Raw genomic sequence first — 12138 nt, forward strand, 5'->3', positions numbered from 1 at the left:
AGGGGAGGGCGGGAGGGGTCAGAAAAGGTAAGTTGTCCGAAGCAACGGTACATGACCGGCTTATCGGCACGAAAATCGATACAAGGATTCGCTTGCGCGAACGGTGAACGGTGCGCGCCCGTCAGGCCGAATCGGCGTCTCGCTCCGTTTTCTGCCGTACTCTCTCGCGCCCGGGACAAAATCGATGAGAAATTAATATCCGGCGTGTCGATGGGTCGTTAACGCTCGGCGACCGGAGTTGAAATAATAATGGACATCGTACACACTGAATAACGCGCGGCCAGTCGATCCACTACGGTGCTTAGGCGACGTGTGGAGAAGAAAGAGAGAGAAAGAGGGGGACGGGGGGGGGGGCCGAGAGACGATGAGAGAAATAGGGAGAAAGAAGCTATCGCCACCTTCTTGACAGTGACAAATGGACGGAGATTTCAATCAGTGAATGGAATCACCACTGGCTAACCGCGTCTTTCTCTTACCACACCAGTCAGTCGGCCCCGTGAGTTCTTTTTTCCTTTCTTTTTCCTCACGTCCGTATGGGTGTATGGGCGCGCAGTGCCGCGTGTGTTGAAACACCGTACACACCCGGACACACCTCAACCTGCTGCTGTCGCGTTGGTGACCGAACGGACGACTCCGGTCCAGTCTCGCGTTTAACTCCTCTCTCTCTCTCGAGAAAGAGAACGAGATCTCCTTCCTAGCTGGCTCCGGATTAACCTCAAGATGGATACCTCCGGCAGAGTCGTAAGAGGAATAGCGTCTCCCGTAAATTCCACGGAAATTACACGCGTCGCATCACGAATGAGCGACTCGCCGGGGATTTGTCGCACCCGGATACAGAATCGCGCGCAGAATTATCGCGTCGATTACAATGGGATCGCGAATGAGGAATCGGCCCATTATACCCGAGCACGACGACCGTGAGCCTCGGAGTTGTTTGTGGCGTTAGGAGGAAAGAATCGCGCGGACGCGACGGGGAACGTTACGTATGCGACTCGCGAGCGAGCGATTCGTATTGGCGCGAATGATAGAAAAGCAGCGGTTATCCGCGATACTCGAGGCGATCGTTAAAGCGTCTTGGGAGCGCCGAGGAATCTCCGTCTCATTCGCGGCCGTGGGTAAAAGGAGGGTCTAAATGGCTGTTCTCTCGTTTCTCTACAAACGATTCGCGGGATTCATCTCCAGGGCTTACCCCTCGCCGTTCCGCGCGCCATTCTTCTCCTCCTCGCCGCGAGTCTCTACCGAGGAGACGGTGGTGGTGGTGGTGGAGGAGGAGATATCCCGTAACGTCGCCGTGCGAGCACGAGTCCTCGAAAGGTTATCTGATTCGTCGAAATCGTAAAGGAGCCGGATCGCTCTCCTCGCGAAAATACATTTCCCACTTTCCTCCCCTCTCAGCCCGTCACGCTCCTCTCAGACCGACGTCGGGCTGAGGAGAGAGAACAGTTGGAGCGAAGCGCGGGTTACCCGAGGAGTCCTTCCCCGTCGTCTGCGCCCGATGGCGGTGGGAATCCGCTCGACAAGATCGAAACTATCGGCGGCTGCCGGATAAAGTGCGTATCAGCCTTTACCACCGTCGACACGGAGAGGACGGAAATCGACCGCCTCGGTTTTCTCACTTCTAATTCGCTTTATTGCAACACATAATCGAACGAGTGGGTGAAGTAACCGACGACGTTCGTTACCGCCGGGCGCGTTATATCATTGATAATCTCCGCGGCCGACGGCCGCGGATAAAATACACGCGAGACGAGACTCGAGAGGCGTTGGTAGACGGACGGCGAGGAACACGAGGTGTAAAATCAATCCTCGAGACGTTCGTCACTGCGAGGAAGGTGGCGATGAAGGCTCGAGAAAGAAAGAATCACCGGCCAGGCGAACCGAAGTGAACGTATCGGCTGCGACGCATCCGTCGTCGTTGTCTTTGTAGAATGCCACGACGGACGCGAGCAGAAAGGCGGCGTGGAGGAGGGTGGGCTCGAAGGGGATGAGGCGGAGGAAGAGGGTCGTCTTTTCGGAGGGAACCGGGTGTTAGCCCGTACTCCCTTATCTCGCTGCGATCTGATCCTAATTTATAGCCGCGTTCCAAATAAACTAGTTTTCGCTGTCGTCACCTCGCCTCCTCCTCTCCCGCGCGCGTGTGTGTGTGTGTGTGTATACTATATATCGTGTCGGTGCGTTCGCAACTTGGACGCGCTTATAATGCTACCCTCTCTCCACCTCCTCCTGCACTTCTCCTCTCTTTTCCTTGCATCCTCGGCACCCGCTCCATTCGGACCATCTCGATCTCTGCCTCTTTCCCTCTTCGCCTTTCCTGTCGCGCGGAGCCAGGCAGCGGACAGGTATACGAGAGTGTGAGTCGCGCAGGTCGCACGAGACAGTGCCTTTTGTAGCACCTACCACCAAGTAGACCCGATCTCTCCTCTCCTCTCATCTTCTCTTCCCTTCTCTTTTGCTCTCCGATCATCGCAGGGCGAAAAAACGCAGAGGGGAGAAAGGAAGGAGCGAAACACAAAGAGAGAGAGAGAGAGAGAGAAGAGTCTTCGCGAAGAAGCAAAGTCCGCCCAATGACACTGTCTCGTGCCTTATAATTGGCAATTAGCGCGCGGATGTTTAATTGCCATTAAAATGGGTGGTGGAGGTGAGGATCACGGGCCTTGGCTCTTCGCCGCTCGGACCGGAACCCGCTTTCTAACCATCGTCGCCTCCTGACTAGCCGGATATTTACACGATCTCACGGCATCTGCATAAAATTCGAGACCACCGTGCGCACTCGTGATCCGCCTCGCAGGCGAGAGGATAGGCGATCTTTTTAACGGCTTCAAGATTCCAGACGGGGGATTCAGGTGTCTCCTTAATAAATCCTCGAACACGTCGTCGCGGTTTCCCGCGTCTTTTTCGTCTCTTCCTCTCGCGCACTCTTTCTCTCTTTCTCTTCCTCTCTCTCTCTTTCTCTCTCCCTCTTTCACTGTCTCTCGCCCTGGCCCTCTCTCTCTCTCTCTTTCTGTTTCTCTTTCCTGGAGAGACCTCGAAGAAGGCCTACCGTTGCCGGTGCTTCTTTGAGAAACGCGCGCGTTTCTGGAATTCCCGGGCCTTCGGCTGTGTTTCATCGGGCGACACACGCTCTGCTGCTAGCTCGCACATATGCATACCGTGTGTCCTTCTTTGTCCTCGACCTCTATTTTCGGGACGCGAGTTCGCCACTCGGAGTGTTTATCACGCGTAACGACCGCCGCGCGGTAAATCGTGAGAGAGAGAGAGGAGTCCTCAGGGTCGAAACGGTAGCCCGGATTCGCGTTCTCGGATGCGCTGGACGATTTCTTCGTCGCTACCTGGGAGTAATCGGAGAGCACCCACCTGAAAAAGAGAAGGAGAGAGGGGGGGGGGAGACACGTATCCCACTCTTTCTCTCTCGATTCCGACGCGAGGCGAGGCAAAGCGTGTCGCTATCATTCACAATTTCGTGACTTGGATCGCGCTGGCGCGGATGCAAATGTTATCGATTGGGAATAAAAATGCAGCTCCGACGGTGAGCGAGCGAGCGGGAGAGGCGCGCCGGCCGCTCTCTCCGGAGTCCGCGCGAGTCGAGCCGACTGGCGTTAATTCTGAAACCGGCTAGATAGACAGTCGGGAGATGGTATCTCGGCTTATTAAAAAAAAAAGAAAAATGTGCGCTCGTGTGCGCTCTCTCGCTGTTTACTCGCTCGTTCGCTTCGCTGCGATGATCCCCGTGTGTACGCGCGAAGGAACCGCGGCTGAAGAGATGGACGGCTCGTTATCCTTACGCCCTTACGCCATTACCGTATAAATAACGCGGCGATTCGCGTACGCTTAACGGGGGATTACTAATAAAGTTATAAACTAAACAGGGTCCCCCGCTCTCTTTCTCTCTCTCTCGCTCTCACTCTATTCTGGAAGTATGCACGTTATAATTAAATCATTATGGGGGCCGCATATGCGCCCCGCCGCCGCGATCACGTTGTTGAGTTTCCGAGGAAATATAATTCGCGTCGATTACGCGCGCGGAATGTTTTGCCTCCTTCCACGAGGAGGTAAAAGTACCGGGTAATGTAAGGCGAGCTACGCTGTCTCGCGGCGCATGAGTTATTATTAAAATTCCCCGCAACCGGTGCTTTCGTTGAATTAATGATTGTTTGATGTTTATAATTTCATGCCGCGGCTGTCTTCTGCATTATGCAAGTTACTCGATGTTGCCGGCCACGCGAGACCAGCGTAATAATTACACATCGGCATTACGGAGCGCGCGCGTTCGCCGCATACGACGATATCCGGGGGATCAACCGGGGGAGGGGGGAGGGAATTCGAGCGACGAAATTCGCGTTTACGGCTCGCGGATTTCGTCGTCCGCTTCGCGTTCCTCTCTCCTCGGGGTCTCGTTCTATGAAACGCGTAATATCGCGCGCCGAGATCGACGCCGAGAGATCTCTCCCCGGCGAGGATCTTCTCTCTCCCTGGCGTTCGCGTGAAATTACAACGTCACGTCTCTCGGCCGATCCTCGCGAGCGGGAAAGGGAGACAGAGGGACGAATTCTCTCCCCGTAATCGACGCGATTCTCGCAGCGATTGTAAATAAATTACTGTCGCCGGGGCCGCACGTAGCTCATCCGCACAGTGAGCTCTTCGCGACTGAGATCTTAATCCGAATCTCCGCGAACGGTATCCTTCGGCGAACGGCCGTCGAACGCAAATTTACTTATCTCATGAGGATATCATTGGAATATAATGAATCCGGCGGCTTATAAATTATCGGAGGACGCGAATTCGAGAACCGTTTCACGGTTACGATAGCGGAGCGGACGACAGAGAGCCCGACGGTTCTACCCCGCGGTTCTACCGTGTTTCATAACGTCACTCTTTCGGGACATCCGTTAGAGATAGTGGAGAATGGATAAACAGGTTTCTACGAAGGGTCAGGCCTGGCCGAGGAATGGACAACGGATGTAAGTAGTCTCGCGTTTATAAAAAGAAAAGACGCCTCCTTCGCTCCGCGCGGCCGTCCGGCCGGCTACGAGTTAACGAGAGAGGTATATGAGTCGTGTGAGAGATGATGATCGAGCAATTACACTATCTCTTCTTCTTCTTCTTCTTCTGCGCCTGAAGCCCGAAGTTCTCGCGAGGAAATTTGTCATTCCCTGCCAACGTCTCGTCGATACCCAAGGCGAAATAGTTTCCTCGGTGCGTCATCGTTGCTGCGAGCGCAAAGTTTCGCGATCGCGCCACCTTCCCTTCCGCATTATCGAATAAAAGCCGGCGAGAGATCAGCCGACGTCGATAATAATAATAATGACGATAAACGTATACGTGTGTGTATGTGTGTATACGCGCGCGCACGCCCCGCCGTGAGCCCGTTTTTTATCGTCCAGATAGATCGCTAGGAGTTTCGTAACAATGCGCACGCAGAAACGGGGACGCGAGTCGCGACCGCACAAATGATAATCGTAAATGTTTATTGCCGGCGACGCTCCCGCTGGAAACCGGCGGTGTAACATCCAGATGTCACGCGGCAGAACTTTCAAAACGACTTGCCGCATAATCGCGGGACATTTGTCATCCGGAGCGACGGCGCGTCATTTCGTCGCAGTCCGCTGGACGAACAGCGACAGCGAGAGGGAAGGAAAGAACGAACGGACGAACAGTGATATAGGGGGTAGAAAGAAAGCACGACGGAACAAATAGACAGACAGCCCTTACCACGGCGTTTCGAAATATCTGCCGCGAATTCGGTGCCGACGTCGTTCCCGAAACGTCGCCGCCAAATGGATATTGGCGTATCGTTTAATCGCGCAACGCGGAAATCTCCCCGGCGGCGTTATCGCGCATCATCGTGCACCCGTGTCCGCATAATTGTTCGGCGAAACATGGCTAATTCGAACGTAACGGCGACGATGTATCGAGCATCGATCAGCGTCACTCGCGGATGTGATGTGTAACTCTTTCGGACAGCGAGAATGCAACCGACTCTACAATTTCTTCTTAATTCCTTTTACGATTCACTTTTGGACGTGTAGGTGTGAACAGAGAAAGCAGAGTAGAGAGAGAGAGAGATACTTCGTTCCCAAAAAAAAATAAATATATAATAATCAGGAGGTGAGGAATTTTTTTATCGGAAAATATACTTTTATTCAAATATTAATAGTATAAAAATATATAAAGAAGTAGTATATAGAATATAAAGTTTGGTTGGATCCACCTAATAAAGGACAGTCGAAAGAGTTACGGTCGAAGGTAAGAAAATGTCTCGTTTTCTCGTGAAGAAAATTAGGTTCTTGTAACTAAAAATCTCGTTTCCTTCGACGATGTCGCGTTTGATTATCTATTGGTCAGATCGGTCCAACCAAATTCATTTTTCAGCGTGTCCCGATGCAACATTGCAACTTTTCGAGACGTTTGCATGCTGACGGTATTTTGGGAAAGTTGTATTTTCGTCAAGATATTCGGATTTCGGGACTTTTCGAGAAAACTTCCTCCCGCAGTTTATCCACTTTGAGATCTCGAGACAATGCATGTCCACTCCGTGTAAAAGCCCGAAAAAAGACCCGGGGGAAAAAGATACCTCCTCGTTCCACATTGCTTTGCATGTTCGTATCTCTATGGTTTATTCACGCGATGCTGCGGGGACTGCTATGCGTCCATCGATCGTGCGCGTTGCCAGCGACGCCGTTCGACGCGAAAAGCGTTCCTCACCTTCGAAAAGTTTCCCCGGGGTTTGACACATGCACGCACACGAACGTGATAATATCGGCGAACTTTCGATCGGAATCGCACTGAAGGCAATCGTGACTAGCGTGCCTTTATCTCGCGCGATCCTCATAAACAGCAACGCAGGAGACTGCGGGAGGGCCACGGGTATCGCTCATACCGGCGATTTGCGCCTGTAGCGTACGTCGAACTTGTTCACCGGAAGAGATGTGGTAATCTGGAATCGATACGTGCACGATACTGAAACGTAGCCGATCCGTATTCTGTACGACCGCCGTACACATGTAGCGAGGCCCCTAATGGCCCGCGCGGGATCTCCGATTTAGATCGCGCTAATTTTATCGGCTTCAGAAATGGAAATTGCTTGTTGCCGCGAATGTTAACAGAAAGTGCCGCATAAATCCGCTCGCTCGCGCGATTAAATCAAACTCTTTTCGTCCATTAAGAGATAACTCGCGCTAACCCCCGCCGCTCCCCTATATTTCGTAGATTCGGGATTTACGATTCTGTCGATTCCGCACGGCGGGTGCCGTTTCTCGCATAATTCGCGTGTCGAGCGGTCTAATGTGCCGGGCGAAAATAGCCGGCACAATTGCGCCCGGATAGTTTACGGCCGGTATGAGGCCGGGCGAAGAGAACGATACGCGCGCGCGCCGCTAATGGCCGGCTGAGTGGCGTGTTTTGCATAACGATCGCCTTTTATCTAGCGTGGCACGTGGTGCTTTATCGTTTATTAACACTGACAATCGCTGTCGCGGTATCGCGGAGAGGGACGATTATCCGTCGACAACGCGCGCGCGCGCGCTGCTCGCGCTGAAATAACGCTTGCGCGTGCGCTGTAATCAGCGGATTGGCACAATCGGTGTAACCGATTGCGACGAAGAGAGAAAAAGAGAGAGAGAGACTGTAGATCCGGCATACCGATCGTCGTCCACTCCGGGACACGGTAATCGGCGAGTACATCGATAGGCGCGCAAACGGCCGCGTTGTCGATTCCTACCGGACGTATGGGCGCTCTAACAGCGTGCTAACGGCCGGATTACGAGTTCACGAACGTCCACGGCATTTTCGACGCGGGTATCGCGAACCGTTCACGCAAACCGGTCGCGAGCGGTCAGCCCCGCGCTTCTCGTCGTCGAACGGGTTATAATTGCTGGGTGCAATTGTGTCGTGGCCTTATCAACCCGGTAATTCTTGCAGAAGCGAGTTGCTATTGAATACGTCTCGATAACCCCCAACCACCTCGGTCGTCGCGGCTCATTAGGGCGGGTTCGAGAGCCACTAAACATGCGCGCGCGTCGTTTATCGTTTAACCGCGTGGAAAGTGCGCGATACATGTCTAATTATAATCCTCAGGCGGTACGTGACGACGCCTGACGTGTGCACATGTCGCGTGCGCGCGAAAGAAAGAGAGAGAGAGAGAGGCGCTTCCACTCTCGCGGAACAAAAGGGCACACGAGGCCGGCGGCCGATCTAAGACCATCTTCATTTCTCTGTTGCAGGATAAAGCGGCGCCGTTGAGGAAAGGTCCTGCGAAGGAGGTCCTGCGGCCGGACTGTAAATACGTGCTCCTGAGTGGTCTCGGGATTTATTAGCGTTATCTCGAGCTCGCGCGTCAGACGCGAAGAAAGAAGGAAGCGCGGAGCGCACTAGCGGAAGGGAGAAGGAGAGAACGGAGCGGGGAGAAAAGGGTAGAAAGGGTTTGGGAGAGGAAGGGTGGATGGAGGGCAGTTGACTCTTCGGGATACATAAATCGTCCCCCCCCCCCCCGACCTCTGGAAGGAAACGCGACCGGGAGAAGACGTATATGGGGGGCGGATAGAGCGGGCGCTCGCGCGAGGGGCGCGGCAGGAGGAGGAGTGGGCGGCGGCAGCTTAGGGGAGATTTAGGAATTAGGAGAATTACGTCAAAGTGCCTGCTTACGCACGGCTACGTACGGCGAGGCGACACCGCGAGCTCGGGTGTGTGAGAGGAAAGAGTATGAGGGACCGGCAACGCGGGAGGATTTATGTCCGAGGCTCGCGCGCGTTTCTCCCGGTAAAAAATTGGTTCGTCGCGACCGAGCGTAGCGGAGAGTATGGCCGCTATTTCCGAACGGTTACTGGTTATCGTAACCGCACCGTGCCTGCCGACGGGCTTTCTCTAGGAGGAACGACAGCGGGAAGAAGTGCGAGCAGCGGCGATGCGCGGGTCCACCTTGTCGCTGAGGCACGCTCAGGTGGAGGTAAATGTTTTCGGGATACACCTGGGTCGAGAGAGTAAGAGATGAGGGATGAGGGGGGAGGGGAAGAGAGAGAGAGAGAGAGAACGGTCGTACGATTTCTCCGCCGACGATCTTCGGTGCCCGGATACCATCGGTGCATCGTTTCCACGTATACACATGCATGTGTATATACATAATACATACATAGACACACAGGCGCGCAACACATGTACCGTCTACACGTCGCGATGTCGCGAATTAATCTCTTCCTTTCCTTTTCTCTTTTAGTCAACACACACCATTCAGTTCGGTCGTTCGGTGTCTTTGGCAAGAGCGAGTTCCCGCGTGCGCGCGTAGAATCCTCGATTCTGTAAATAGGAGAGACGAGAGGCGCCGATCGTGCTTCGAGAAGCTGCGCCGACGGCGTCGCAGCATCAACGGAGATTGTACGCGCGTACACACACACGTACACACACACACACATATATATATGTACGTGACACGTGTATATAATACACTTGCCGGTAGAAGGGCGAGTCGTTTTCGAGATCCCATTATACCGCCGGTCGATCTGTCCGGTTTGCCCGTTTCGACGGGACACGGAGTCAAGCGGGACCGGCTGGAGGACAAACGACGCGCCTCCTTCGAGATCGCGAGCGGATACCAATCGCGTATTCACGGGCAACGTGCAAGTAAGCAAGCTAGCAAGCAACCGCTGGCTCCTTCGTTACAGAGGAAGTAACGAGGTACCCTCCATCTAAGAACGGTCATCGTTCGAAATCGCTCGTGGTAGCTCAGTGGGGTGATTTCGACGAGACGAGGAACGAGGTTCGGGTGAAATGTTGCGCCCGAAGTCGCGCGGTACCACCAGAATCGTGAGATACACAAAGAACAAGAGGGGGAGGGGAAAGAAAAATACAGAGAGAGAGAGAAATACTTGATTTACCTGCTGTAAGTTTAAGGCGAAAATAAAGGAAAGACAGATCGCATAGCGTACTACAAAGCTACTATCTTTAAACTACCACTAACTCCTTTAACTATCCGAATGAAATATTAACGTATACCCGACATACCCGCATATAGAGATGGAATGATAAATAATGCACACCTACGCATCACACACACACACACACACGTTGACACGCGAGTTAACTCTAGGCCGTAGATCTTAAGGCTGTACCTACTACATCACGAAATTTTATCGGGGCGGCGTCTCGAGAGTCCCCGCGGAAAGAAGGAGAGAAAGATACCCGCGCCGCAGAGTATACTATATTCTAAGTATAAATACGAATAAATATATAGGAAGGAAGGGAGAGAAAGGGAAGGAGGAAGATCGTACGAGCGGAGAGATGGCGCGTAATAATGATTATCAGCGGCAAGCGGATACGACGGTGGTGCTGCTACGAGGATCAAATTTGTCCTTTTTCGCGCGCGACCGAGCCGTGCACTCGCGCATCTCAACGTCAAATCGGCATACCTCGGCCTATTTTCCGTCTCGGCGCTCTTACTTTCTCTTTTCTTCGTTTCTATCGTTTGTCAATATTGTAGCACTAACTTATGTAATAAGGGGATAATCTTCCCGCTAAAGATAAAAGTGAATAACATCTCGAACACCAACACGCGCAACGTCGTGAGATACTCTTCTCGCGTCGAGCGATCGTTGCTTAGTGCGTAGCGTTATTATAAATTAAAATTCTCTGAAATAATTTTCCAACGAAAATCTTGAAAAGTTACGGACGAGCGGTAGAATTAGTCAATGTTTCGTTTTTAAGGACGTTGATCCTTTCGGTCGCGGAAAATTCGCGCACGCGAGGATTTCGTCGCGTATGCGTTGCAGCACGCGCGCAAGTATCGCTCGAGGAAGTCACGCGAATCGAAATGCGGCAGTGCACGGTGCTCGAAATTGTTGATATTTTTTTATATGAACATGTATGTATATCGCGCGCGCGCGACTTGTACTCTTCTCTTCGAAGGGAAGAGCGGCCGGCGATCGAGCAGGACGCGCGGTGTGTTTCGCCAAACACGATAGTCTCGGGCCGCGTTTCGAAAGAAGAAAACAAAGAGAAAAACGAAAGGAAATATCAGCTATTATTTTGTACTTTGGAGTAACGAGAGTGCGCGCGAGAGTCGGCGGTTTGAGAGTGTGCGAACGCAACTTGTACATTGTTTTGTAAAGAATACATTTATTTATATCTGTGATAACGGGAGAGCGAGAGAGAGAAAGAGAAAGCGAGAGAATGTGTGTGTATATGCAATTTTTCCGTTTAACGGAAGGAAACGACATACACGCAACATATAAACAGACCTACCACACAACACGCACACACACACCCACATATAAGGCGTTTGCGGTATCGGTATACTCTGACGAAGAAGACGGTCGGTGCTCGTGCATTCGTTGACACGTATATCATAGTATAATTATAGATAACGTTATTGTAAATAATCAGGAGAAAAGTAGAGTCGCGAAACGAGGGTCGATTGTGCCGCTTCGCGGGCGGTCTAGTTAACGAGCTGGGATGGAGCGGTAAATAAAAATGAAAAGATTATACATATAAATATACATATAAATATATAAATATAACGCACGTTTTGTGTACATTGTCGCACCCTCGTGAGAGAATCTATTTGTTGTGAATAGTACAGGTAATGACGCAGATATACACTATGACTACTAGGTTTTATTCGCTTGTTCGTACGAATTCGATTGTAAAGTAATTAAAAACTGTACATAGTTCTGAATGTGAATATAAACAGAATATATATATCTATTATTATTGCAATTATTATTATTGACATTATGATTTTATTAATATTATTGTCTAATTATCATATTATATATATACATATATATATATATATAAATTCAAATTATATATATATATATATAAATTCAAATTATATATATATTAAAAGAGAAAGAGTATTACGTTGTACGTGTACGCTTCATACTTTCATTTTCCGTCTACCTCAATCACAGATTACGATGCCAATTTTATTCAGTGTTACTTTTCCTGCCGTACACAGCGTTATTTGCGACGAGAATTTATGAATAAATGACCACTTTAATGTCGTACAGCACGTTCATTGTCGTTTGAAGAAACCCAAGTTTCACCGATATCCTCCTTTCGACGGCGGGGCGACTGCGATCTCGTCCCCCGTTCCGAGAGATTCCCCGACATATGACCGACCGGCGATCGTGATTCCACGACGATCGA

The 12138-nt window shown here is 51.4% G+C and overlaps 1 protein-coding gene across 7 annotated transcripts in view; it reads left to right on the top strand.

Annotated features, from left to right (window-relative positions):
• Positions 1-11714, top strand: part of LOC106748413 (homeobox protein araucan-like) — a 51240-nt gene extending 39526 nt beyond the window's left edge. For 3 of the 7 annotated variants that reach the window (XM_014626882.1, XM_014626883.1, XM_014626886.1), the window contains exon 7: positions 8220-11714. The gene's annotated coding sequence lies outside the window, so the exon portion shown is untranslated. The remainder of the gene's footprint in view (positions 1-8219) is intronic. The other 4 variants (XM_014626884.1, XM_014626887.1, XM_014626885.1 and 1 more) reach the window with 2 other exon arrangements.
• The last annotated feature ends 424 nt before the right edge of the window (positions 11715-12138 follow it).

This window comes from Dinoponera quadriceps, unplaced genomic scaffold (assembly GCF_001313825.1).
Source record: "Dinoponera quadriceps isolate SergipeBrazil2010 unplaced genomic scaffold, ASM131382v1 scaffold2183, whole genome shotgun sequence".
NCBI lineage: Eukaryota > Metazoa > Arthropoda > Insecta > Hymenoptera > Formicidae > Dinoponera > Dinoponera quadriceps.